The sequence below is a fragment of the Lactuca saligna genome, chromosome 3 (assembly GCF_052625555.1).
Source record: "Lactuca saligna cultivar CGN05327 chromosome 3, ASM5262555v1, whole genome shotgun sequence".
NCBI classification, from domain to species: Eukaryota; Viridiplantae; Streptophyta; class Magnoliopsida; order Asterales; family Asteraceae; genus Lactuca; species Lactuca saligna.
The window spans coordinates 17,612,683-17,618,722 of NC_136419.1; the positions used below are offsets into that span (position 1 = coordinate 17,612,683).

At 27.4% G+C, this 6,040-nt stretch overlaps 1 long non-coding RNA gene across 1 annotated transcript; it reads left to right on the forward strand.

The window, feature by feature from the left end:
* The first annotated feature begins 1,569 nt into the window (after positions 1-1,569).
* Positions 1,570-2,771, forward strand: LOC145033430 (uncharacterized). The gene is made up of 3 exons (XR_013677544.1): positions 1,570-1,906; positions 2,051-2,150; positions 2,686-2,771. It is a non-coding gene; the product is annotated as an uncharacterized LOC145033430 (long non-coding RNA).
* Positions 2,772-6,040: the final 3,269 nt, after the last annotated feature.

Sequence of the window (6,040 nt, forward strand, 5' to 3'; positions counted from 1 at the left end):
GCACCACCGAATATAGTTATAGCCTTAGACAGTATTCCAACAAACTATTGCAGCTCCTTCCTCAAAGTTTTTTCAAGGACAATCATTGCATGTGAAAGTAAGTGAAAGTCTACTATAAACATTTTAGGCTGTTTTGTTTAATGTATAAGCTTAAATCTGCTGGAACTCAAACCATTACATTAATAGTTTATTACCAACAACTTATTATCTAATAAAATCAAAATTATACGTGTTTTTTCTTCAAATGTTTATGTATGTATTCGTTGTGTATGAGAAAATAATGTTGTTTTAAAAATATTAACGACATGAAAAAAATCTAAAGTTTTTTTAAGAATGAATTCTTTAAATGTTTTAACCATTTACGAAATCAATATATTTACATTTAAGTTGGAATAATTATGAATTACCCTAAAATTAGCTCACGTATTTTAAATACGATGTCTACGAAAGATAAATGAGGTTATGTATCTCCATGTCCATGCTTAATAAAAACATCCTTTAAACGCCACGTATCATTTTTTTACACTTTATTTTGTCAGGTTTCATTTTTCTATTTATCCGCTAGGATATTTTCCTGCTCATATATCTCCTTAAATTGAAAAGCAATCTCCAAATCACATCTCGTGAAATGTGCAATCAAAATTTTGAAATTCTTAATTATCTGCTCTAAGTTACCAAATGTGAGATTCAATTCCCTAAATCTTGCTCTTCACATATATTTCCATCTACGGATTTTAGGGTTTATTCAACTGTACTTTGCTGCAAATGGGTTAAATGGAAACAGACTCTGATGATTGCCCCTCTGCTCTTTGCTATTTGCATCAATCCAGATTTCACGAATCTCTCTCTCTCTCTCTCTCTCTCTCTCTCTCTCTCTCTCTCTAACTGATTTCAAGTTCTAATTTTAGATATTAATATGTAATTTCAAATTTTGAAATATGATTCTTTTTGTATGTTACGCACATACAAGAAATTATTCATTGTTCTAATATATGTTCCTCACCATGAATAACATCAAATTGATGACATCATTATTGATACGGGGTTAAAGATTTGGATGGAGTTCGTTGGAAAGGGCGGTACTTTGACTTTTTTTTTTTTTTTTTTCTTTTTAATCCTTTAGTAAATTGGATCTGATGAAGAACACCTAAAACATTCCAACTTTGAAGTCTCATTTTTGGTTTTTCATGAATTCCATACCTTATTTGTTCATCTAACTAATTTTATATAATGTAAATATATCTTTTCTTAAAGATTCATAGAAATGGACCTAGGGTTGATCGATTATCAATACCGCTTATTAGGTACGCCATTAACCCATATAAACTGTGTTGTCTATACTTCATTTTTTTTAGTGATTTCAAAGATCCAAAAGACAATTTTTGATTTCGTTTCTCATAAGTTACCTGCTATTTTTGAAGGGTTTGATTTTGAGCTTATATTTGGTTTTTGTATTCAACAAAAGATTGCATAGAAAGAAAATTCAGTTCTTATCATATAAAACGTGTTATGTCTTTAAGTTGTACAAGAGTTCACTTTTTATGGACTTTGTATGAAAAATCATTCTAATTATATAAGGGCCTACAAAATAAAAAGCGAACCTTAACCTATCAACTTTTGTAGTTAATCTATCTAGATTTGAGATGTAGGGGTTGTTGGCAAAGGCCAAATTTCATGTGAATTAAAGGGTAAATCATTTATTCAACCACTTCATCAGGTGAATGAGCATTTACCGAATTTAATTTAATCCAAAATCTTTAGTTCGTAGTTTTTATGAAGTTTTATGTATGATGTAACTTTATGAAACATTTGTTTGGGTTTGACTAATGGTTTAAGATATCTTTTTAGGAGACCAACGTACGAGGACTTGGGTTTTTTGAAGGATTTTGCTAATCAGAAGATAAAGGTCTAATCGATGTAGTGTAATCATTGAAATTTTGCTAAATTTTAATCATTTAATGAGATGTTGATGTTATAATTTTATAGTTATGATTTAACACTTTTATGGAAATTTAAATTATATTGATGGATCATCAATTTTAGCTCGCAGCCCTCTTAAAACAGGTTGAAGCTACAAGAGCCCTGATGAACATCCATTTTTCCCAAATGACTTATGTGGCCTAATGTTGCCTCCTTTTTAGTATCCACGGGTAATGGCAGTTAGATACTTGGTTTTTATTGATCTTATTTGGATATGCAATAAAATCAAATATATATATATATATATATATATATATATATATATATATATATATATATATGTATATGTATATATATTTATCCTTAAGTTCAAATAATCAATATATATGCAAAAGCTATATATATATATATATATATATATATATATATATATATATATATATATATATATATATATATATATATATATATATATAGCTTTTGCATATATATTGATTATTTGAACTTAAGGATAAATGCAAAATGAACAATGTACTTTAATTTCTTTTTTGTTATTGCAATTTAGTTGGGGATAAATAAAAGTAAGTTTCTATTTCTTGGGGTAAATGCAAGAATTAGCGAATTACAAAATATTTTTAAGAAAATAACCAAAAAAACAGTTTTTGAAAAATAACCACATTTTCTTGAATGCCATTATTGGTAAATAACTACAAGTATATTGTTGTTACGTGAAACGGTGCTTGATTAATTATGACTATAATTTAGGGTTCGTTAAGGATTCTTGAGCAGCTTTGTGGACATGGTGTTTGATTAATCATGATGTTGTGGGAAATCATTTGAGTATGGAAGCGCACCTCAAACCAAACATGTAGGCTGATTAGTCAAATTCAAAATTGATTCGTTACGAAGGTTGGTTGTGTTTTCTATTTGGTTTATTGTAATAACACCCTTGGAAAAGAATCTTGTCTGAATTTCAAAGATTTATACACTATAATCATACATATACGCTTATCTTTGTATCTATGATGAAATTCAATATGACTCTTTTGATCCAATTTGAAGCAGGAAGTTATTTAATTTAGACCTATTGTGAAAGTATATTAATTGTTAATAATCTTTTTTCTTTATGTCTAGATTACTCAAGCCTATGGGTTTAGTTCTCTAGATATATTAAATTTTCCTATGTTTTTTTTAGCTTTTTGTCATATGTTAACTTTATTTTTGGTTATTCTTTTTTTTTTTTTTTTTTTTTTTTTTTTTTTTTTTTTTATAGGAATCAAAGATTAACTTTATTTTTTATACAAATAAAAACTTAGGTTTATTATTATCCAATGCATGAAAGATGGAGACATGGAGATGATTCATCATCTAAAGAAACATATAATTTCTACTCAAAATTATTAAGATATAATGATTTGTTTTTTGGATTTAAAGACTACTTGTAAATGGTAAATAACATGTTTGTGATAGCTTAAACATTTTGATGCAAATTGGATCGCAAAACAACATAAATTGAAAGAATTCTATGTAGCTCCCCTTTTTACTAAATGATTGTTTTTAAAGTGACGGATACCAACAAAACAAGCCTACTTCTACTACTTAGCAGACTTTCATTCAGACCCAAAGACACCATACTACCATTTAGACCCAAAGCACTAGTAGATTCCCCCATTTAGACCCAAAACAAGCCTACTTCTACTACTTTCATTCAGACCCAAAGACACCATACTACCATTTAGACCCAAAACAAGCCTACTTACCCAAAAACACCATACTACCATTTAGACCCAAAGCACTAGTAGATTCCCCCAACCACTTTTCCGGACTTCATTTACTTTTGAAAAGACTATATCGCCAATGTATTGACTTACCTTAGATTCTCTCCTTGTGTACAACTTCTCTTCTTTCATTTATAGTTGATTTAAGATTTAAAATGTTATTTTGGGGTTTAAATTCATTGCTTTGTATTTCAATAATAAGTCATTAATGAATGATTTGCAATGTTTAGTATATCTTTAATATTGATTTTTTTTTACCTTTTTGTAATTTTGAGTTTTATCTTGTGTGTAATATTTGATTGGTTATGCTTTATAGTTGCAGTAGTCTTTATTGAAATCTAATATTAGATGGTGACGTTTGTTTGAAAGTTGCAATTTTAGGTTAGAATGTGTTAATATTGCTTCTAAAGTTATAATAAAAATGTTGTTAGGATTTGTTAAAATAAAAAATAATTGACAATTGTTTGTTTACTACGAAAAAAATCAATTGAAGCTAGATTTGTTTAATATCCATTTTTGCTAATTCATCCAATTTTGGGTCTAATATGTTTTTTCTTTATTTTTTTTTTTATTTTTAGAGTATATATATATATATATATATATATATATATATATATATATATATATATATATATATATATATATATATATATATATATATATATATATATAGGCTTAGGTTATTCTATTTAAACTAAGTATTGTATTATTGTATACATAACTGTGGGCCAATCATTTTATTTATTTTTGGATCATGAATAATACATATTATTAGATTAAATATAATTAAAAATACCTTCTAATTTCATTCTAAGGGTATTTTAGTCAATTAATATAAATTTAAAAAAGAAAAGTTGCATATTTTAAGGAAAATAGATTCTATTAATTTTAAAAATCTGATTGTATGTATGATAATTCTCCTAATTCGAAAATTCTGACGGAATATTTTTATCAACATATTAAAAAATCAAAAATATGATTAAACCATACAAGAATACACATTCTGACATAATATATATTTTTTGATTTAATAAACTTCTTGAAAAACAACAAAATTTTGGATACAAGTTAAAAACAATTCATTACATTCTTAGAAAAAGAAAAATCAAAATTATATATTATTCTATGAGAATGTTACACTTATTAATAACAAAAAAAACACAATATATAAATCATTATTCTAGAATATACTATTACATTTATTTTTTTCATTATATTGTATACTATTTTGGTAGAATAATCCATTCTTTTTGGAAGATGGTGGTTATTGTTCATCTTCATCCCATACAATGTTCATATTCACAATTCTATTCTGGCAGAATCAGAATCAGAATTCAAGATTTCATTCCAGTAGAATGTTGTAAGCTTCATATGTACCATATTTTGCTTTGATATCTTTTGTTTCGTACCTACAAAAATAATAGTATTCAACACTTGATCATTAAAAATAATGGTAATCAACACTAATAAAATAATATAACAAATGTAAATTAATTTTCAATTTTTTTTAATAAAGTGAAGGAAGAGAGTTGTTCACTTTGTTGCATCCCCCCTATTCCGAAGCTTGATGATCACTGCATTATTTACAAAAAGTAACAATAAGAAAAAAAAATATCCATAATCACATTCTATTCTGTTGTAATGCTCAATTCCATTTCCTCGTTGATTACTGCATACCAAAGGATTACATACCTGTAAATATATTTTGCGGACAACTTCAAATCATAGTTATGTATGAATTCTTCTTTTTTTTTTTTTTTCATGTTGCAATCCAAAATACAGGTGGTGAAAAGAATTATAAATCTTGCCAAAGATCAGATATGGGGATCAAGGAACTCTGTTAACTATAAACTGAAAGAGTTTTGTAATACTTACATTTGCAGGATTCATTGAAGGACCTGTATAGCTTGAACCAACAAGAATCACCACCATCGTGCCATGGAAAGCATCCAATTCTTCAAGAACAAGTTGTTAGTGATGGGTTTTGGTCATAAGACATCCTATCTGCTCATACAAACCCTAATGCTTGGATCTAGGTTTCTCTATTGTACATGCTTTGAATCCAAGACTATAAACCCTAATTCTATCATTCAAGTAATCATATTAATATGTAATTAGGTTTAAGATCATACCTTGATTGTTATATAGCAATAACAATCCTAATTCCACCTTGAATTGACTTTGGAATGCTTAGAGTCACAAGTGTCACTCCTCTAATGGCTTACAAACACCAAGAGAAAATGGAGAAGGTATAAAGAGAGAGGAGAGAGGTTAGAATTCATCCTTAGGACTTCTTGGGAAGGGATACACGAATTCATGAGCCAAGGGGTGTTTATATAGGT